The sequence below is a fragment of the Triticum dicoccoides genome, chromosome 1B (assembly GCF_002162155.2).
Source record: "Triticum dicoccoides isolate Atlit2015 ecotype Zavitan chromosome 1B, WEW_v2.0, whole genome shotgun sequence".
Classification (NCBI taxonomy): Eukaryota; Viridiplantae; Streptophyta; class Magnoliopsida; order Poales; family Poaceae; genus Triticum; species Triticum dicoccoides.
Window position 1 is genome coordinate 195,434,398 of NC_041381.1, and position 23,607 is coordinate 195,458,004.

Here is a 23,607-nt window from a genome sequence, read left to right on the forward strand (position 1 = left end):
TATATGTTGTTGTTCTGTATGCAATCCCATCGCACAACACACACGTCTTATTAGCAGCAATCGTTCGTGTTATTATCGGTCTTTGCACACATTTCTGACTACAGACCTGTTTGTCGCGTACCACACACATCTTGTTATATTGAACCGTTTATGTTCTCTTGTCTCAACACAAATAGTTCATCCGAGTGAACCGCATGCCATATATCGCACACACCTTGATCTGGCTGACCGTTTCTTTTATGTTGCCTAATCACAAACAGTTCATCCTAGTGAACCGTATGTTATTTATCGCACACACCTTCATCTGTCTGCCTGTTTCTTTAGTTGCTCCTCATCGCAAACAGTTAATTGCACTGAACCGTATGCCCTACATCACACACGGAACTAAAATCTGAACCGTGTTTGATGCATCCGTCATCGCAAACATTTTGCACCTTTTTTGACGTTTTTTTACACCACCATTTGCGATTAATGCATTGCACATAGTTTTGTCAAAGGGTCTCTGATCGTAGTGTCGCATTAGAAACATCCTGCACTAGTGTACCTTTTACTTTTATGTATTTACTTTCATGTAAGAGTCAAAGTTTTTCTCTCTATTCATGTTTATTTTTCTCTTTTGGCAAGCATCATGTGGTGAGGAAAGATCTAGGCACATATATCCATTTGGATATGGGTAGCATGAGTTATTATTGTTGACATCACCCTTGAGGTGAATACGTTGGGATGCGAAATTATAAGCCCTTATCTTTCTATTTGTCCGGTTGAAATGTTTTGCTCATGTGTATGCGGTGAGTGTTAGCAATCAAAGAAGACTATATGATGGTTGGGTATGTGGAGCTCTTACTTAGACTCTGCTGAATAGTTGAATTGCAATTGTTTGGTGACTAAGAATATAGGTTGTTGAGTTTCAAGAGAATTCATTGTTTGAACCTTAATATGTGAATTAGTTGCTACTTGGTCATGAGAAGTTTTATAAGAAAGAATTGTTGTTATGATGCTATGAAAAGTGATTGAAATTGTCATTGATCAAACTTGTGCACTTTGCTAGCATTCACACTTCATAAATTATTTCTTTTATCACTTACCTACTCGAGGACGAGTAGGAATTAATCTTGGGGATGCTGATACGTCTCCAACGTATCTATAATTTATGAAGCATTCATGTTGTTATATTATCATTCTTGGATGTTTTACAATCATTTTATAGAAACTTTATATCATTTTTTGGGACTAACCTATTGACCCAGTGCCCAGTGCCAATTGCTGTTTTTTGCTTGTTTTTTACATCACAGGAAATAAACGGAGTCCAAACACCGTGAAACTTTTTCTGGATTTTATGGACTAGAATACATCCAATGGGCCAGAGCAACACCTTGGGGCTGCCCTGAGGGGGCACAACCCACCAGGGTGCGCCTGGGTCCCCAAGGGCGCCCCGGTAGGTTGTGCCCACCTCGGTGGCCTCTCGCACCCCCTCTTCACCCTATAAATCCTCAAATATTCCAAAAACCCTCACGGAGACCCTAGATCAGAAGTTTCACAGCCGTAAGCCTTTGTAGCCACGAGAAACCAATCTAGACCTTGTTCCAACACCCTGCCGGAGGGGGGAATCATCCCCGGTGGCCATCTTCATCATCCCGGCGGCCACCATGATGAGGAGGGAGTAGTCCACCCTCGGGGCTGAGGGTTTGTAGCAGTAGCTATGTGTTTAATCTCTCTCTCTCTCTCTCTTGTGATCTTGAGATGTCACGATCTTGATGTATCATGGGATTTGTTAATATAGATGGATCATATGATGTTTCTCCCCTCTCTACTCTTGTTGTGATGAATTGAATCTTTACCCTTCGAAGTTTTGTCTTGTCGGATTGAATGTTTAGATCTGAGAACACATGATGTATGTCTTGCGGTATGAATACTTGAGGTGACAATGGGGTATCATATTGATTCACTTGATGTATGTTATGGCACTGAACTTGCGGATTCCCGAGGTGACATTAGGGTAATCTATGCACGTTTTTATTTTATTTTCTCTGATAGAAACTTTGGGGTCTCCTTATAGTTCTTTGTGTGGATTGAATATTATGATCATGAAGTTGTTTGATGCATATCATAAAATTAACTCGTGGATACTGGATTATCTAGGTGACACTAGAGTTGGTTGATGTGTGTCATATGGTGTTATTTTAGTATGAACTCTGGGTTAGATTGATCGAAAAGAATAGCTTGTGTTATTTTAGTATGAACTCTAGGATTGAAAGTGTGTTAAGTCGACTAGAGGGGGGGTGAATAGGCGACTTTTACAAATTCGTCACTGAGGAATTTCAGGGTGAGGAAATTCCTAAGTCACGAACTAGAACCAGTGGAATAAGTACTCAGGTATAAGCATAATAGAGCAATTGCATAGTCATCATGATGAAATGAAAGACACACACACAATACAGAAAGAGTAAACACAGGATAAGTAGGCTGAAGACAATGTGGCTGAAGAAATTGGATTGAGGAAATATAGAAAGTCTTTAGTCAAAGTCTTCAAACAGTAATGATCAGGTTCATCAACACATGAATGAGGAAATGAAGGGGTTGAGGAAATAGAACCAGTAGGCTTGGTGAAGATAATGGTTTGGTAGACCAGTTCCAACTGCTGTGACAGTTGAACGTATGGTTGGAGCGGCCGAGTATTTAAACTCGAGGACACATAGTCCCGGACACACAATCCTCACCGTATTCTCCTTGAGCTAAGATCATACAGGCCTTGCCCAACATTCGTGGCAAGTCTTCACAGGTGACTTCCAAACCTTCACAGACTTGGTCACTCGGTGATCCAGAATTCCTCTTGGATGCTCAGACCATGACGCCTAACCGTCTGGAGGATACATAGTCCTCAAAGGTAACAAGCGTCGGTTCCACACAGGAACAATCTCTTCAGTGATGCTCAATCATTTTGGGTTTGTAGGTCTGGGTTTGGGATTTTGGTTTTCCTCACTTGATGATTTTCACTCAAAGTCCTCGGAGGATGGGATGCTCTCAATTGACAAGTGTAAGTTTCACTCAGAGCAGCCAACCAGCGAGTGGTTGTAGGGGACGGCTATTTATAGCCTAGGGAGGAACCCGACATGATAAGACATAAATTCCCTTAAAGGATGTGACTATTAGGTGGTAGGATATTTTGGACAGCTGGCGCGTAGCACAACAATGGTCGTATTGGAGGTTCTGATTCCTCAGGGCTATCATATTCCTCACAATGTAGGCAATCCGCACTGGCAAATTCCTAACTCCTCAGTCAAAAAAATTCCTCAGAGACCAGAAGATCTTTGTCTTTGTCACTGAAGAAATTGACTGAACTGATATGATATTTCCAATGGCTCCACTCGAAAGGATTGGGTAGGTGTAGGATTTTGAGATGAGCATCACTTGGAAATTAGTTTCCTTAGTATTACCTCGACCCCCTTTAACAGTATGGTGTTTCCTATGACTCAAGAAATAGGAAATGAAACTACGAAAACAAAAGTCTTCATGCTTCATAATCCTCGCATGAATATCCAAGTCTTCAAGGTCACACCAATTTCATCACTTTCAAAGTCTTCAGGAGAACCAAAGTCTTCAACTGAAGATATTCATTTTTAGGGGTCGAATTTCACTGTAGATATCAAACTCCTCATCGACTTACAGAGCATGTGTACACTCACAAACATATTAGTCCCTTAACCTATAAGTCTTCAATACACCAAAATCACTAAGGGGCACTAGATGCACTTAAAATCTCCCCCTTTTGGTGATTCATGACAATATAGGTTAAGTTTTCAACAGGGATAAACTTATGAATTGAAAGTGCTCAATATTGAGGAATTTGATTACAAGATATAGAAGAACTCCCCCTGAAGAGGTGCATAGTGAGGAATTTTCTTTTGAAGCAATGCACATTTGAAGAGTAGAATCATGGAGATATCCCCCTATATATTGTAATTCATACACGCATTTAACATATCGAATAAGGAATTTGAAATGCATGATGAAATATGGTGACTGATGTAATTCAACATGCCTGCATAGTATAAATGAGGACATAGCATGTAGAAAAATAGAGCAAAAGTATCAGGTCACCACCGGACTTAAGTTTATAACTCAATCAACAAACACTTCAGAAGAGCGAGAGTTGCAACTTAACAAAAAAACGCCCATATAGATAGACCCGCTTGAATACTAACTCAAATTTCTCCGCCTTTTTCATCAAATGACCAAAAGGGATGAAAAGTGAGCACTAATGCCCCTGACGAATTTCATCACGAAGTTGATGGAGGAGCGCCAACGTTGTTGGGGTAGGTTGTTGGAGTAGGGCCTGCCGCAGTGTCGTCCAAGTCTTCATTTTCATCGGTCTCGCGGGATGAAGAATATGAGCTGGGCACCAAGGGAGGAACTTCGACTTTCTTGAATTTCTTCGCCGGAGGCTTAGACCAACGGAAATCCTTCTTGAAGCCCATCTGCTTGAGATCTTTATCACTGTAGAGATGTGTCAGAAAAGCCCAGATGTGATCAAAAACTTCATGGAGGTAGTAGTGGTTCTTCTTCACAGAATTGTATGTAGCAGTCATGTTGTGAAGAATCGAACCAAACTAACGCTTGACCCATTTATGATTGCGATCGACCTTCTTATGAAGACAGAGGAGAAGCTCACGATCAGTCATCATCTGTGGAGCTGTGGCTTGAGGACTTTGCTTTGAGGCATTGGCGGCAGAATCATGAGTGGCAGAGTCATCATTGGTGGAATACGATGCAGCTTTGCGGAACTGTTCATCCAATGGACGAATGCCCTCATCAACAATTGTAGTGGCCTTGCCCTTTTCACTAGTTGAGGAAAATGTCCGCTTGAGGACTTCAATAGGGGGCAAGTAACTGCCATGGTTGAGTGTGTCAGCCTTCTAGTTGATTGAAGACCTTGATCTGAGGAATCTCATAATCTAGGGAGCGTAAGGCTTCAGTTCAAAAGGAGACAGTGCAACATTTGCCAAAGTCCTCATGAAGAAGTCATGGTAGTTTACTGGAATAGCATGCATTATGTTGAATAGCAAATTCTTCATGATGCCAACTGATGACCCACAAGTGTAGGGAATCTATCATAGTCCTTTCGATAAGTAAGACTGTCGAACCCAATGAGGAGCAGAAGGAAATGACAAGCGGTTTTCAGTAAGATATTCTCTGCAAGCACTGAAATTATCGGTAACAGATAGTTTTGTGATAAGGTAATTCGTAACGGGTAACAAGTAACAAAAGTAAATAAGGTGCATCAAGGTGGCCCAATCCTTTTTGTAACAAAGGACAAGCATGGGAAAACTCTTATATAGAGAAAAGCGCTCCCAAGGACACATGGGAATTATCGTCAAGCTAGTTTTCATCACGCTCATATGGTTCACGTCCGTTACTTTGATAATTTGGTATGTGGGTGGACCGGTGCTTGGGTACTGCCCTTTCTTGGACAAGCATCCCACTTATTATTAACCCCTACTGCAAGCATTCACAACTACAAAACAAGTATTAAGGTAAACCTAACCATAGCATGAAACATATGGATCCAAATCAGCCCCTTACAAAGCAACTCATAAACTAGGGTTTAAGCTTCTATCACTCTAGTAACCCATCATCTACTTATTACTTCCCAATGCCTTCCTCTTGGCCCAAACAATGGTGAAGTGTCATGTAGTCGACATTCACATAACACCACTAGAGGAGAGACAACATACATCTCATCAAAATATCGAACGAAGACGAAATTCACATGACTACTTATAGCAAGACTTCTCCCATGTCCTCAGGAACAAACGTAACTACTCAAAAATCATATTCATGTTCATAATCAGAGGGGTATTAATATGCATAAAGGATCTGAACATATGATCTTCTACCGAATAAACCAACTAGCATCAACTACAAGGAGTAATTAACACTACTAGCAACCCACATGTACCAATCTGAGGTTTTGGGACAAAGATTGGATACAAGAGATAAACTAGGGTTTGAGAGGAGATGGTGTTGGTGAAGATATTGATGGAGATTCACCCCCTCCCTATTAGAGGATCGATGGTGATGATTTCCCCCTCCCGGAGGGATGTTTCCCCGACAGAACAGCTCCGCCGGAGCCCTAGATTGGTTCCACCAAGGTTCCGCCTCGTGGCGGTGGTGTCTCATCCCAAAAGCTTGCTTATGATTTTTTCCAGGGTAAAAGACTTCATATAGCAGAAGATGGGCACCGGAGGCCTGCCAGGGGGGCCACGAGGCAGGGGGCGCACCCCCCACCCTCGTGGACGGTGGGTGCCCCCCTCTGGTATTTTCTTTGCTCAGTATTTTTTATTATTTCCAAAAATAACTTCCGTGGAGTTTCAGGACTTTTGGAGTTGTGCATAATAGGTCTCTAATATTTGCTCCTTTTCCAGCCCAGAATTCCAGCTGCAGGCATTCTCCCTCTTCGTGTAAACCTTGTAAAATAAGAGAGAATAGGCATAAGTATTGTGACATAACATGTAATAACAGCCCATAATGCAATAAATATCAATATCAAAGCATGATGCAAAATGGACGTATCAACTCCCCCAAGCTTAGACCTCGCTTGTCCTCAAGCGGAAGCCAATATGGAAAAATATGTCCACATGTTTAGAGATAGAGGTGTCGATAAAATAAAATAAGGACATGAGGGCATCATGATCGTTCTTATAACAGCAACAATATAAATATTGTCATATGATTTCTTATGCTCAAGTAATAATCTATCCACAATGTCAAGTATGAATTAGAAACTTCATTGAGGACTAACAAACTATGCTCTTGGTCATTGAAGCAATTGCAATTTATCATAACATCAGAAAGAGTCAATATAAGAGCTTTTTAGCAAATCCACATACTCAACTATCATTTAGTCTTTCACAATTGCTAACACTCACGCAATACTTATGGGTATGGAGTTTAAATCGGACACAGAGAAAGATAGGGGCTTATAGTGTTGCCTCCCAACCTTTTACCTCAAGGGTAATGTCAACAATAATAGTTCATGCTAACTTACATCCAATTGGATATATATATATATATATATATATATATATATATATCAGGATCTTTCCAACACAATGTGCTTGCCAAAAGATAAAATGTAAAAAGGAAAGGTGAAGATCACCATGACTCTAGTAAAAGGTATAAGACAAAAGTAAAAGATAGGCCCTTCGCAGAGGGAAGCAAAGGTTGTCATGTGCTTTTATGGTTGGATGCACAAAATCTTAATGCAAAAGAACGTCACTTTATATTGCCACTTGTTGTATGGACCTTTATTATGCAGTCCATCTCTTTTATTGCTTCCATATCACAAGATCATATAAAGCTTATTTTATCCACACTAATAAGTCATACATATTTAGAGAGCAATTTTTATTGCATACAACAATGACAACATACTTGAAGGATCTTACTCAATCCATAGGTAGGTATGGTGGACTCTCATGGCAAAACTGGGTTTAAGGATATTCGAAGCACAAGTAGTATCTCTACTTGGTGCAAAGAATTTGGCTAGCATGAGGGGGAAAGGCAAGCTCAACATGTTGGATGATCCATGATAATATACTTTATTTCGAATATAAGAAAACATAACCCATTACGTTGTCTTCCTTGTCCAACATCAACTCTTTAGCATGTCATATTTTAATGAGTGCTCACAATCATAAAAGATGTCCAAGATAGTATATTTATATGTGAGAACCTCTCTTTCTTTATTACTTCCTATTAATTGCAACGATGACCAAAAACTATGTTTGCCAACTCTAAACAATTTTTATTCATCATACTCTTTATATGTGAAGTCATTACTCTCCATAAGATCAATATGATCTTTTTATTCTTTCTTTTTCTTTTATTCCCTCAAGATCAAAGTAAGATAATCAAACCCTTGACTCAACACTAATCTTTATTATATATAGCTCACGGACTCAATTACATAGAGGGATCATAAAGCAAAACTCAATACTAGATCATTTAAAACTTTATTCTACTAGATCAAGATATTAACAAAAGGATCAAACTAAGAAAAACAGTAAAGATAGGAGTGCGATGGTGATATGATACCGGGGCACCTCCCCCAAGCTTCACAGTTGCCAAGGGGAGTGCCCATACCCAATACTCAGTTCTCCTTTGCTGGTGAAGAAGATGGTGGTGATGATGGATAGTCGCACATCGAGTGTAGGAGATCCTCCAATTTGTGGTTAATGCCCTTGAGTGCGGTGATATGCTCCTTCAAAAAAATATTTTCACGTGTGAGATACTTATTTTGTATGCGAGCTAACTCAATCATCTTGAAAGCTTCAATTTCCATTGGGGTAAGAAGATTGTAATGAGGTTGGAGGATGTCTTCATCTTCTACTACCGGAGCTTGATCCTCCATGGCGTTCTTGGTCCCATCATCCTTGTTGATCTCCCCGGGTTCTTCTCTGTTTAGCTCTATCTTCATTAGCCAAGCATCATTGCCCTCATTGTTGGAGGAGGGGGACGACATGATGCCTGGCCTTGACAACTCTGGCAGAAAATAGCTCGAAACAAAAATAGAGGATATTCACGTGGTACGGTGGTCAAAACCTTCGAGAGATTATATAATGAATTTTTACCGACTAAAAGAAGTATCGTGCAAGAAAACAGAGTCCGGAGAGCACACGAGGTGCCCACAAGTCAGGGGGCGCGCCAAGAGGGGTAGGGCGTGCCCTCCACCCTCATGTATGCCTCGTGTCCTTCCCGGACTACTTCTTATTTTCCTATTTTCTTAAATATTCGAAAACGGAGAAAAATTGCTATTAGAACTATTTTGGAGTGGGTTTACTTACCGTACCACATACCTATTCCTTTTCGAGTCTGAAATGTTTTGAAGAGTGTCCCTTATGTATTCCTCCGGGGTTACGGTTTCAATAACATTAGTTTCAACATTTATGGGATTACCTGAGATATAATGTTTGATTCTTTGACCGTTCACCACCTTCGGATTTGTACCTTTGAAGTTGTTGATTTTTATGGCACTGGAACGATAGACCTCCTCGATAACGTAAGGACCTTCCCATTTAGAGAGGAGTTTTCCTGCAAAAAATCTTAAACGAGAATTGAAAAGCAACACATAATCACCTACATTAAACTCATGCTTTTGTATCCTTTTGTCATGCCATCTTTTAACTTTTTCCTTAAACAGTTTGGCATTCTCATAGGCCTGGGTTCTCCACTCATCAAGTGAGCTAATGTCAAATAGCCTCTTCTCACCTGCAAGTTTGAAATCATAATTGAGCTCTTTAATGGCCCAATATGCCTTATGTTCTAGTTCGAGAGGTAAGTGGCATGCTTTTCCATAAATCATTTTATATGGAGACATACCCATAGGATTTTTACATGCAGTTCTATAGGCCCATAATGCATCATCAAGTTTCTTGGACTAATTCTTTCTAGATCTATTAACAGTCTTCTGCAAAATTAGCTTGAGCTCTCTATTACTAAGTTCTACTTGACCACTAGACTACGGGTGATATGGAGATGCAATTCTATGATTAAGATCATACTTAGCAAGCATTTTACGAAAGGCACCATGAATAAAATGTGAACCACCATCAGTCATTAAATATCTAGGAACTCCAAACCTCGGAAAAATAACTTCTTTAAGCATCTTAATAGAGGTGTTATGATCAACACTACTAGTTGGAATAGTTTCTACCCACTTAGTAGCGTTATCAACAGCAACAAAAATATGTGTATACCCATTAGAGGAAGGAAACAGTCCCGTATAATCAAAGCCCCAAACATCAAATGGTTCAATAAGAACTGAATAATTCATAGGCATTTCTTGAAGTCTACTAATATTACCAATTCTTTGACATTCATCACAAGACAAGACAAACTTACGGGCATCCTTGAAGAGAGTAGGCCAATAAGAACCAGATTGCAATACCTTATGCGCAGTTCTATCTCCAGTGTGGTGTCCTCTATAAGCCTCGGAGTGACACTTGCATAGGATATGTTCCTGTTCATGCTCAGGTACACAATGTCTAATAACACCATCTACTCCTTCTTTATAAAGGTGTGGGTCATCCCAGAAGTAATGTCTTAAATCATAGAAAAACTTTTTCTTTTGCTGGTATGTGAAACTAGGTGGTATAAATTTAGCAAGAATGTAATTAGCATAATCAGCATACCACGGAGAAGTACGAGAAGCATTTATGAAAGCTAATAGTTCATCAGGAAAGCTATCATCAATAGGTAGTGGGTCATCAAGAACATTCTCTAACCTAGACAAGTTGCCTGCAATGGGGTTCTCAGCTCCCTTTCTATCAATAATATGCAAATCAAATTCTTGTAGTAGGAGAACCCATCTAATAAGTCTAGGTTTAGCATCTTTATTTTCCATAAGATATTTAATAGTAGCATGATCAGTGTCAACAGTTACCTTAGAGTCAATGATATAAGGTCTAAACTTATCACAAGCAAATACAACTGCTAAAAATTCTTTTTCAGTAGTAGCATAATTTCTCTGGGCACTGTCTAGAGTTTTACTAGCATATTGAATAACATTTAGTTTCTTATCAACTCATTGTCCTAGAACAGCACCTACAGCATAATCACTAGCATCACGCATAATTTCAAAGGGTAAATTCCAATCAGGTGGCTAAACAATAGGTGCAGAAATCAAAGCTTTCTTAAGTACTTCCAATGCTTCTACACAATCATCATCGAAGACAAAAGGAATATCTTTTTGTAACAGATTAGTCAGAGGCCTAGAAATTTTAAAGAAGTCCTTAATAAACCTCCTATAAAAACCGGCATGACCAAGGAAACTTCTTATACCTTTAATGTCTTTAGGACACGACATCTTTTCTATAGCATCAACTTTAGCTTTGTCAACTTCAGTACCTCTTTCAGAAATTTTATGCCCCAATACAATTCCTTCATTAACCATAAAGTGGCATTTTTCCCTATTCAAGACAAGATTAGTTTCTTCACATCTCTGCAAAACTCGATCAAGGTTGCTCAAGCAATCATCAAAAGAAGATCCATAAACGGAGAAATCATCCATGAAAATCTCAACAATCTTTTCACAAAAGTCAGAGAATATAGCCATCATGCATCTTTGAAAGGTAGCAGGTGCATTACATAAACCAAAAGGCATATGTCTATAAGCAAAAGTACAGAAAGGGCAAGTAAAAGTGGTCTTTTCTTGATCCTCTTTTGACACATTTATTTGAGAGAAACCAGAGTAATCATTTAGAAAGCAAAAATGTGTATGTTTGGATAATCTTTCTAGCATTTGATCAATAAAAGGCAAAAATGATTCTTTTCAGTAGCTTTATTTAATTTGCAGAAATAAATTACCATCCTATAACCTGTAACAATTCTTTGGGGGATCAATTCATCTTTATCATTAGGAATGACAGTAATACCTCCTTTCTTAGGGACACAATGGATAGGACTTACCCACTGACTATCAGCAACAGGATAAATTTGTACATGATTTAACTCTGCTTTCCCATAGAGTCAAGGCTCATGTTAGGCCCCTGCTTTTGCAATGGTTGGAGGGCCTTCATTAAGTCATGTCTTGAATAGGTAGGTTTAGGTAAGTTTGGCCTCTCTGCCTTTCTCTTTTTAAGGTTTAGCTTTGTACAGCTAACTTGTATTGGACTCTTTGTTTTTTGGAATAAAAGACTGTGGGGCTATGCCCTTCAGTAGTTAGTCAAAAAAAACCCAGGATAAATTATACCTGCCTCCAGGAGGTTTAGTATTTCTTTTCTTACCACTTCTTTCATCTTAGGATTTAACTGTCGTTGGTGATCAACACCTGGTTTGGCATCTTTCTCCAATTTTATTTTGTGGTGGCATAGAGTGGGACTAATGCCCTTAAGATCATCAAGAGTATATCCAATAGCAGCACGATGCTTCTTCAGAGTTTCAATAATTTCTCCTCTTCCTGCTCTGAATGGTTAGCACTAATAATAACAAGATATATTTTCTTTTCATCAAGATAAGCATATTTAAGAGTATCAGGTAGTGGTTTAAGCTCAAACATGGGATCACCCTTGGGTGGTGGAGGATCTCCTAGGATTTCAACAGGCAAGTTTTGTTTCAAAATAGGTCCCTGTTTAAAGAATACTTCATCTATCTCCCTTCTTTCATTCATAAACATATCATTTTCATGGTCTAGCAAATATTGTTCTAAAGGATCATTAGGAGGCACGGCAATAGAAGCAAGTCCAATAATTTCATTCTTACGAGGCAATTATTTATCATGGGGTTGTCTATGAAATTTAGCAAATTTAAGTCATGAGACATATCGCCTAAACCAATCGTAACAATATCCTTTTCGCAATCTATCCTAGCATTAACAGTATTCAAGAAGGGTCTACCAAATATAATGGGACAAAATTCATCTTGTGGGGAACCAAGAACAAGAAAATTAGCAGGATATTTAACTTTCCCACACAAGACTTCAACATCTCTAACAATCCCAAGTGGTGAAATAGTATCTCTATTGGCAAGCTTAATTGTAACATTGATTTCTTCTATCTCAACAGGTGCAATATCATGCATAATTTCTTTGTATAAGGAATGAGGTATTACACTTGCACTAGCACCCATATCACATAAGCGACAATAACAATGATCTCCTATTTTAATAGAAATAACAGGCATGCCTACAACAGGTCTATGTTTAATTTTAGTATCGGGTCTAGCAATTCTAACAGCTTCATCACAGAAGTAAATAACATGCCCATCAATATTATCAGCCAAGAGATGTTTAACCATAGCAATACTAGGTTCAACTTTAGTTTTCTCATGTGGTGTAGGTGTTCTAGTATTACTCTTACAAACCACAGTTGAAGCTTTAGCATGATCCTTTATCCTAACAGGGAAAGGTGGTTTCTCAATATAGGTAGTAGGAACAATAGGATCATTATAAGTGATAGTCTTTTCTTCAACTTTAATAGGTGCAACTACTTTTACTTCAATGGAAGGATTATATTTAAACAACTTCTCCTTAGGGAGGTCAACATGAGTAGCAAATGATTCACAGAAAGAAGTGACTATCTCAGAGTCAAGTCCATATTTAGTGCTAAATTCACGAAAAACATCGGTATCCATAAAAGATTTAACACAATCAAACTTAGGTGTTATACTTGACTCCTTACCTTCGTCGAGATCCCAATCTTCCGAGTTGCGTTTAATTCTTTCCAATAAATCCCATTTGAATTCACTAGTCTTCATCATGAAAGAGCCAGTACAAGAAGTATCGAGCATGGAGCGACTATTGAGAGAAAGCCGAGCATAATTTTTTTGAATAATAATTTCTCTTGAGAGCTCATGATTGGGGCATTAGTATAACATTGACTTAAGCCTCCCCCAAGCTTGAGCGATTCTTTCTCCTTCGTGAGGCCAAAAAAAATATATAATTATGATCACGAATGACCAAGATGCATAGGATAAAACTTCTGATGAAATTCCAATTTCAATCGGTTGTAGTTCCATGATCCCATATCATCACATAGCTTAAACCATGTCAATACCTTTCCCTTCAAATATAAAGGGAAGACCTTCTTCTTGATAACATCCTCGAGCATACCTGCAATCTTAAATAATCCACAAACTTCATCCACATAGATTAGGTGCAAATTGGGATGCAATGTTCCATCTCCTATAAAAGGATTAGCTAGCCGTTTCTCTACCATACCTGAAGGAATTTCAAAGTAAACATTTTCAGTAGGTTCAGTAGGTTGAGGAGCAACTCTTTGCTCTACTGGTCGGGGTGAAGATACCCAGAACAAGCCCCTCAAAGGATTACTTTCCATAGTAACAAGTGACAGTAAATTTCAGCACACTATATAAATTTTTCCTTACCAAGCTCCACTTACCAAAGGCGCTTCACTCCCCGGCAACGGTGCCAAAAAAGAGTCTTGATGACCCACAAGTGTAGGGATCTATCGTAGTCCTTTCGATAAGTAAGAGTGACGAATCCAACAAGGAGCAGAAGGAAATGACAAGCGGTTTTCAGTAAGGTATTCTCTGCAAGCACTGAAATTATCGGTAACAGATAGTTTTCTAATAAGGTAATTCGTAATGGGTAACAAGTAACAAAAGTAAATAAGGTGCAGCAAGGTGTCCCAATCCTTTTTGTAACAAAGGACAAGCCTGGACAAACTCTTATATAGAGAAAAGCGCTCCCGAGGACACATGGGAATTATTATCAACTAGTTTTCATCACGCTCATATGATTCACGTTCGTTACTTTGATAATTTGGTATGTGGGTGGACCGGTGCTTGGGTACTGCCCTTTCTTGGACAAGCATCCCACTTATGATTAACCCCTGTTGCAAGCATCCGCAACTATAAAAGAAGTATTAAGGTAAACCTCACCATAGCATGAAACATATGGATCCAAATAAGCCCCTTACGAAACAACTCATAAACTAGGGTTTAAGCTTCTGTCACTCTAGCAACCCATCATCTACTTATTACTTCCCGATGCCTTCCTCTAGGCCCAAACAATGGTGAAGTGTCATGTAGTCAACGTTCACATAACACCACTAGAGGAGATACAACATACATCTCATCAAAATATCGAACGAATACCAAATTCACATGACTACTTATAGCAAGACTTCTCCCATGTCCTCAGGAACAAACATAACTACTCACAAATCATATTCATGTTCATAATCAAAGGTGTATCAATATGCATAAAGGATATGAACATATGATCTTCCACCGAATAAACCAACTAGCATCAACTACAAGGAGTAATTAACACTACTAGCAACCCACATGTACCAATCTGAGGTTTTGGGACAAAGACTGGATACAAGAGATGAACTAGGGTTTCAGAGGAGATGGTGTTGGTGAAGACATTGATGGAGATTGACCCCCTCCCGATGAGAGGATCGATGGTGATGACAATGGTGATGATTTCCCCCTCCCGGAGGGATGTTTTCCCAGCAGAACAGCTCCACCGGAGCCCTAGATTGGTTCCGCCTCGTGGCAGTGGTGTCTCATCCCGAAAGCTTACTTATGATTTTTTCCAGGGTAAAAGACTTCATATAGCAGAAGATGGGCATCGGAGGTCTGCCGGGTGCCCACGAGGCAGGGGGCGCGCCCAGGGGGTAGGGCGCGCCCCCACCCTCGTGGATGGTGGGTGCCCCCCTCTGGTATTTTCTTCTCTCAGTATTTTTTATTAATTCCAAAAATAACTTCCCTGGAGTTTCAGGACTTTTGGAGTTGTGCAGAATAGGTCTCTAATATTTGCTTCTTTTCCAGCCCAGAATTCCAGCTGTCGGCATTCTCCCTCTTTGTGTAAACCTTGTAAAATAAGAGAGAATAGGCATAAGTATTGTGACATAACGTGTAATAACAGCCCATAATGCAATAAATATCAATATCAAAGCATGATGCAAAATGGACGTATCACCAACAACTTCTTCATCATTTGAGTCGTGGCCTTTGATAGGACTCAGTGTCTTGGTCAGAATGCGATAGACAGTCCGAGGCATATACAGAAATTCCTTCACGAGGAATTTGGTCCTTGAGGCTTGACCGGGCTTTAGTGGCTTCATCAACACTTGCATGAAATGATCAGCCAGCTCAGGTTCATGATAGATAAGACGAGCACCCTCAAGGGGAGGACTGGCAGGTAGGGCATGAAGCAATTCAGAGGTCGATGCTTTGAAGTGAGTGTTTTCTGTCATCTAGTCCAACACCCAAGAGTTCACATCGTCAGCATTTCCTATGATGTGCAACGTTGCATAGAAATGAAGAATTAGCTCTTCATTCCAGTCACATATATTAGTGCAGAAGTTGAGCAATCTAGTGTCATGAATAACACTGAGGACTGGTGTAAAGCACGACAGCAATTCCATATCCACATGAGGAATGTGCTCATGGTCGTAGACTTTGTCCTTATTGAAAAGCAGTGAAGAATAGAAGTTGGCTTGGCTGGCAGTCCAGAAATGCTTCCTCCAAAGACGAGCAGTGTCATAAGGGTTGTAGTCGGTGAAGAACACATGCCCATGGAAGAAGTCACCAGCCTTTAATTTTGGCGTCTTCGAGAATGGATTCTTCGGCTTTGGCTAAGGAGTATCAGTCAATTGCAACACAACCTCAGGAATCTCAATCTTTGGAGCCGTAGGCTGAGGAATTTCAGCTTCTGCTTTAGTAGTAGCCTGGGTCTCCATTTCTTCAGCAGCTTTATCATCAGCACTAGTGGCTGGGATTTCTTCAGGAATGGAAGGTGCATTGTGAATTTCATCAGAGCCCATCTAAACTTCAGTAGGTACTGGGGACTGAGGAATTTGTTGCAGTGGCGTGAACAAACGAGAGTTGGGGTGCTGACTTTCCCAAAAGTCATCATTCATGACAAACGTGGTGCTCCCAATGTCCATGTCTTCATCTTCTTCCATTTCTTCAATGCCTGCCTCTTCAGCTGTGAACTGAGGCACTGGGATGATACCAGAGGAGTTCAAGTGATAGTGTCCACTTCAATTTCTTCATCCATCTGCTCTGTTGAAGTAGTAGAAGGATTTTCTTCATTAGATTCATTTGGAATCTCATAATCGTCATCAAAAGGAATGATTTCCTTTGATGGTATGCTTGAGAGAGGAACAACATCAATTGGATTCTCAAGTGAGCTTGTCAAAATCTTCGCCTTCTTGGGAGCTAAAGATTTTGAGGAAGCAGATGCTTTCCTTTTCTTCAGAGCAGCTCGGTCTGCAGCCTTTGTTTTCTTCACTTCCAAAGTAGAAGGAAGAACTGGGCTTGGTGTTGGTGCAGGAGGAGCAGAGGAAATTGGAGCAATTTCTTCAGGCACAACTGATGCAGTTGTCCTATCTTATTCAGCTTCTTCTAGCGCAGCTTTAGATGCTTCATCTGGCCTGACTTGTTCTTCAGGCGCTACTAGTGGTTGCCCTGGTAGTTTCTTTAGTGGCTGGAATTTCTTCAGCCCTAGTGCTTGCAGTTTCATCAGCAGCCTGATTTTCATCAGTGGTGCTGGCATGTCCTTCAATTGGTTGAGCAGATGCTTCAGCCGAAGGAATTTCAATGTGTGTTGGATCCGCAACATTGGAAGTGAATTTCTTCGCCATTTTGACAAATCTGACTTTGGCTCCCATCCATTCTGCCTTGTAGGCGTCAAATTCATCACTGAGCTTCTTGATCTCAGATTGGATAGCGACGAGTTGCTCAGGTGATAGCCTCAAAATGTCGTCCTTCAGAAAGTGTTATTTCTTGTACTGGGCTTTCTTCACGGTCCTCGCTTGATCATATTTGCATTTTTCTTCAGCGATGAACACCGTCAACATGTGACTTTGTCCAGGAGTGAGGTCTAGCTCTGGCAAAGGAGTGTTCAGGTCATTGTGCCAGAGGTCAATGAAATCCAGGATCTTCTTCGGATCCAATAGAAGAGGCACAACACTTCCCTTGGCTCTAGCGGCCCTTTGATGTCTATCTTTGCTGATTTTGGCCAATTCTTCATCATCAGCCTCATCATCATCAGATGGTAGTTGGAAGGCAACTTGCTTCTTGTGAGGACTTGATCTAGTGCCTCGTCCTGCAGTGGCCTTGGTCTTTAGCAAAGTGGGGCTTTTTGAAGACAGAGGAGGAGCTGAAGAACTTGCAGAAGCTCTTGAGGCAATTGAGATGCCTGTGGTCCTTTGGCAAGTTGCGAGATGCACAGGTGCCGAGGACTTTGCCGGAGGAGCTGAGGGTTTCGCAACCTGAGGAACTGGAGCAGCTTGAGGTATTTTCCATGAGGGCACTGATGAGCTTGGCAATGTGGGCATTGCTGACGTTTGAGGTTTGCGAGCAGACTTCTTAGTCATAGCCTTCTTGCTTGTCGTAGCCTCAGCAGCGGCAACGACAGAATCTTCATTGAATTTCTTCACTGCTTCTTTGGCCTGCTTGGCCAACTTGGCTTGCCGCTTGGCTCATTCATCAGCATAATCTTCACCACGTTTGATGCTTGTGGGATCAGCTCTTTGGCCAGGTGCCAACGGAGGTCTTGGGCAAGGAGGGTTTAGAGCGAATTTTTTCATATATTTTGGAGTAACATATCTGTACTCCCTCCATTCCCGTTCCCATCTTCGTTAAATTTTCTGTATGCACACCTTGCGCTCATTCTTGGTTTCCTCCCATGAGTTGCCTCATCAGGCGTGCAGTACCCTGCATAAATGTCAACAGGGATCTCAAAATCAGTGTTGACTTCCAGTTTCTTTCCTCCCTTTTGAGGTATTTTGCCATCTACCATTTTCTTCAGCTGAGGAATTTGAACTATTGTGTTCTCTGAGGAAGTATGTAGCTTTTCTTCAAGGAACGCTGCAAATGAGTTAAGTTGATGAGAACCTAGTGATTCAGCAGCAGACATTTGTACTTGTGAACAAAGTATAGGTGTGAAGAATTTGGAGAGGTCATAAGCGTTCTCGGAAGTTTTGCAAAACGAAACAAGTTTGAGGAAATTGACCAGATATGTCTTGAAGAATTTCACTAAGCATTCTTTGACTTAGGTTCCAAAGTTGTGCGGATTGTGAGATTCACACAATTGAGGAATCTTGAGGAAAACGTCACTTAGAGAAACAGATCAAGAACAGATGATTGTGCTAGGTGTTTAGAGTGTGGAAGTTGAAGAATAAACACCTTTGAAGATTTTATGAAAATCATCAATATTAACAAGGGCAGTAAAAGTAACTTTTAATTACCCTTGATGAAGAACACGACGAACTGGGAGTGTAGATTTAGAAGTTCGTCAGTCCAGATCTTCCACGCCCAAACTTGGCAGAGGAAGACGGCTACAGCGGCGGCAGAGAGAAGATGTCCGCGGCTGGCGCGAGTACGACAGCGACGAGGTCGAGGCAGTGAAGCTCTTCCTCACCGGCGACGATGAAGGTAGTGGCGGCGCTAGGGCTTGAGAGCTCGAGTGAAGTGAGGGAGTCCTGGATTAAGGGGTCCTCGGACAACCGGATTATATGCATAGGCTGGACTGTTGGGCTAAGAAGATACAAGATAGAAGACTCCTTCCCTTGTTCGGACGGGACTCTCCTTTGCGTGGAAGGCAAGCTTGGTGACCCGGATATGTAGATTCCTTTCTCTGTAACCGACATTATGTAACCCTAGCCCCCTCTGGTGTCTATATAAACCAGAGGGTTTAGTCCATAGAACAACAATCATAATCATAGGCTAGACTTCTAGGGTTTAGCCATTACGATCTCGTGGTAGATCAACTCTCGTAATACTCATATTCATCAAGATCAATCAAGCAGGAAGTAGGGTATTACCTCCATAGAGAGGGCTTGAACGTGGGTAAACGTTGTGTCCCCCGCCTCCTGTTACCATTAGCCTTAGACACACAGTTCGGGACCCCCTACCCGAGATCCGCCGGTTTTGACACCGCCATTGGTGCTTTCATTGAGAGTTCTGCTATGTCGTCACCCGAAGGCTTGATGGCTCCATCAATCATCTACAATAACGCGGTCCAGGGGGAGATCTTCCTCTCCGGATAGATCTTCGTATTCAGCGACTTCGCACTGCGGGCCAATTCACTTGGCCATCTAGAGCAGATCGATAGCTATGCCCCTGGCCATCAGGTCAGATTTGGAAACCTGAATTTTGTGGCCGATATCTGTGGAGACTTGATCTTCGACGGATTCGAGCCCATGACGGCTGTCCCCTGCCACCACGATGAACATGACCTAAATCTGTCATCTGGCCGCGCTCAGAAGATAGCGCCTGTAACTGCTCTGGCCCTAGATCTGGAGCGGTCCGCGTCTTACAAAGACGGGAAGCTTAACCCCGCCACGGAAGCCGCAGACTCAGCGGCGCTCGAGCCGCACACAGATCCAACATCGAGCTGGGCATGTGTCACCGGAACCTCGGACTTGTCTCTGGCCATAGGTTCCGGACCACGTGCATCTGCGTCCATCGAACCTGATTGGGCGCCGATCTTGGAGTTCAGCTCCACAGACATCTTCCAGCACTCACCTCTAGGCGATGTGTTAAACTCATTGAAATCCCTCTCTTTGTCGGGGGACTCTCGGCCGAACTATGTCCGGCTCGAATGGGAAGCGGATGACGAGGAACTTTGTTTCCCACCCACCGCCCACTTCATTGCCACTGTCGAAGACTTAACCGACACGCTCAATTACGGCTCCGAGGACATCGATGGTATGGGCGACGATGCCGGAGAGGAGCAGACACAAAAACCACCACCCATAGGGCGGTGGACGGCTACATCCTCATACGATATATACATGGTGGACACACCTAAAGATAAGGAGGCCGACAAAGATAATGGTATGCCTGTTGATGAACCCCCCAAGCATCGGCGTCAGAAGCGCCGACCTTGATCTGGCACAAAGAAAAACAGCAACATTGTCACGGACAACGATGATAATCCAGACCAAGCCGAAGACCCCGCAGACCCAACATTGAAGCAGGACGTGCGAGAGGATGGTGAACACAGTTCGGGGATGTTGTCTGACCACAGCGATGCCGAAGATAGCAACTATCAACCTGTCTCCGAAGAGGATATCAGCTTGGGCGACGACGAATTCGTCGTCCCAGAAGAACCATTAGAACAAGAACGCCTCCATCAAAGGCTTATCGCCACTGCAAGGAGCCTGAAGAAGCAGAAGCAGCGGCTTAAAGCCGCACAGGATATGCTCAATGACAGATGGAACGGAGTGCTAGACATTGAGGAAAAATACGGCGGTAATCGCCAAACAAAAAGCTATCTAAGCATAAGCTACTGCCCGAATTCGACGATGAGGCTATTGCGCCTGTACCACCAAAAAACAATACGGCCGACAAACCAGACTGACCACCTCGTGGTCGAGACAAAGCGGTTAGCAATGCCACACACAAGCCCGCACCCCCTCACCGTAAAGGAATGGAGGTTGCGGCCCAGGACTAGAAACACGATCTACGTGAGGACCTGGACAAAAAGGCTGGTAAAACCATGTCCATCTATGGATCCAAGGAACGTGCCCCTGCACGGGACCAGGATTATCAAACCAAATATCCCGGTCATCTACCAGTTCGGAACCAATATCGAACATTACAACCATCGGACCCACGCCATGACACAACCAAATAAAGGGGCGCCGCACACCCCTGTGCTTCACCAATGAGGTGCTGGAACACGATTTTCCAGAATGGTTCAAACCCGTAAACATCGAGGCATATGATGGAATGAAGGACCCTGCGGTTTGGATAGAAGACTTTATTCTTCACATCCACATGGCTCGCAGAGATGATCTCCATGCCATCAAATACTTACCCCTCAAGCTAAAAGGACCAGCTCGGCACTGGCTGAAAAGCCTCCCCGAAAAATCCATCGGAAGGTTGGAAGAACTTGAGGACGCTTTTCGGGCCAATTTCCAAGGGACCTATGTCTCGCCCCCGGATGCAGACAATCTAAGTCACATAATTCAACAACCCGGAGAATCAGCCCGTAAGCTTTGGAACCGGTTTCTCACTAAGAAGAACCAAATCGTCGACTGCCCGGACGCTGAAGCCTTAGCGGCCTTCAAACACAATGTCCACGACGAATGGCTAGCCAGACACCTTGGACAGGAAAAGCCAAGGACAATGGGAGCCTTAACTACACTCATGACCCGCTTTTGTGCGGGTGAAGACAACTGGTTAGCCCGTAGCAGCACCAGTGATCCTGGTACATCTGAGGCCAGGGATGGCAATGGAAAACCACAAACGCAATAAAAACAAATGTCGGAACAATGAAGAAAGCCCAGACAATACAACGGTAAATGCCAGTTTCAGGGGCTCCAGACCCGGTCAACGGAAGAAGCCATTTAAAGGCAATAAAGACGGTCCTTCCAGCCTGAATAAAATTCTAGAAGGCCCTGCCAGATCCATGGCAACCCCGCTAAACCTGTGAACTATACCAACCGTAGTTGTTGGGTCTTCAAGCAGGCTGGCAAACTCAATGCCGAACATAAGGGGAAGGGACCTCAGAGCAAAGACGAGGACGAATCTCGCCAGCCAAACACAAGGGGGGGGGGGGCAGAAGAAATTTCCACCAGAGATCAAAACAGTGAACATGATCTATGTCACTCATATCCCAAAGAGGGAGCACAAATGCGCACTCCGAGATGTCTATGCCATTGAGCCCGTCGCCCCTAAATTCAACCCATGGTCGACCTGTCGGATCACCTTCGATCGCAGGGATCATCCGACTAGTATCCGTCACAGGGGTTTGTCTGCCCTAGTGCTCGACCCAATAATCGACGGATACCACCTCACTCGAGTCCTTATGGACGGAGGCAACAGTCTCAATCTGATATATCAGGGCACTGTCCGCAATATGGGGATAGACCCATCAAGAATCAAGCCAAGCAGCACTACCTTTAAAGGAGTTATACCGGGCATAGAAGCCTGCTGCATGGGCTCTTTAACATTGGAGGTTGTATTTGGCTCTCCTGCTAATTTTTGAAGCGAAGAACTAATCTTCGACATAGCTCCGTTCCGAAGTGGCTATCAGGCACTACTCGGAAGAACAGCCTTCGCCTGTTTTAATGCAGCCCCGCATTACGCTTATCTAAAACTCAAAATTCCTAGACCACGTGGCGTCATTATGGTCAACGGAAATACGGAGCGCTCTCTTCATACAGAAGAATAGACGGCGGCTCTAGCAGTCGAAGCACAAAATGGTCTATTCACGCCGAGCAGTTGATCGGTCGTTAAGACCGTAGACACAACTAAACATGTCTGGCACACACCTCAGTGCGGCAACTCAGAAAAACCCGAGCTCAATTAGCAGCTACGCCCCCATCAACCGCCCCATAAGGAGATAGCACACGTGCCACGTATTCACAAATATACACTCAAAATTCCTTGCGTGGCGTCGGGGGCACACTTCACAACTCCATAGTTCGGCTCGACCCTATTCGGACTCTAGAAGTTATATTTCATAGTTCATTAAAACGAACCAGCTTTACTTACGGCCACACCAGATTCTGTTACCTGGTTTTTCCCCTTTTTTACAGATGGCCATCACACTATACCCTTCAAGGACACTTCGCAACGGAGAAAACGGCACAGACATGCAGCAGGGCCCCGCATTAAGGTTTCCATTTTAGATTAAGACCCTATGTAAACCTTTTTATCTCTTTTTGTTTTATACTTTCCTGGCATGTAAAATGTCCAAGAAAGATATCGACATTACCTGTAAGTATACGGCTCGCCGTACAAAGTGGATGGTATAGAAGCATCTTGGTTCGTATTGCGTTTTGAGATCTATGCTCTCACCACCTGCGTCCTTTCCCCACGTCGAATTACCATACGTGCCTTGATACCGGGGTCAATTACCAGGGGTTGTATTCAGCCCGGTACACATTGAATAGTCCGAATACCTGTAGGGTGTGTTCGGCGTCGCGAGTTCGGCCTTATATGCATCAGCTTCGAACCATGTATTTGGTCAATAGTTGGGTTGCCTGGCTCCTATGCTTACTACCTTACAATCCGCTATATCGGCTAGGGTAGTAAAGGGAGAACTACTGCGATTATGTCCTGGCTCATCCGGATGAGCACCTCAGTAGAAAAAGCCAAAACTGACTGTCATGATGCGGC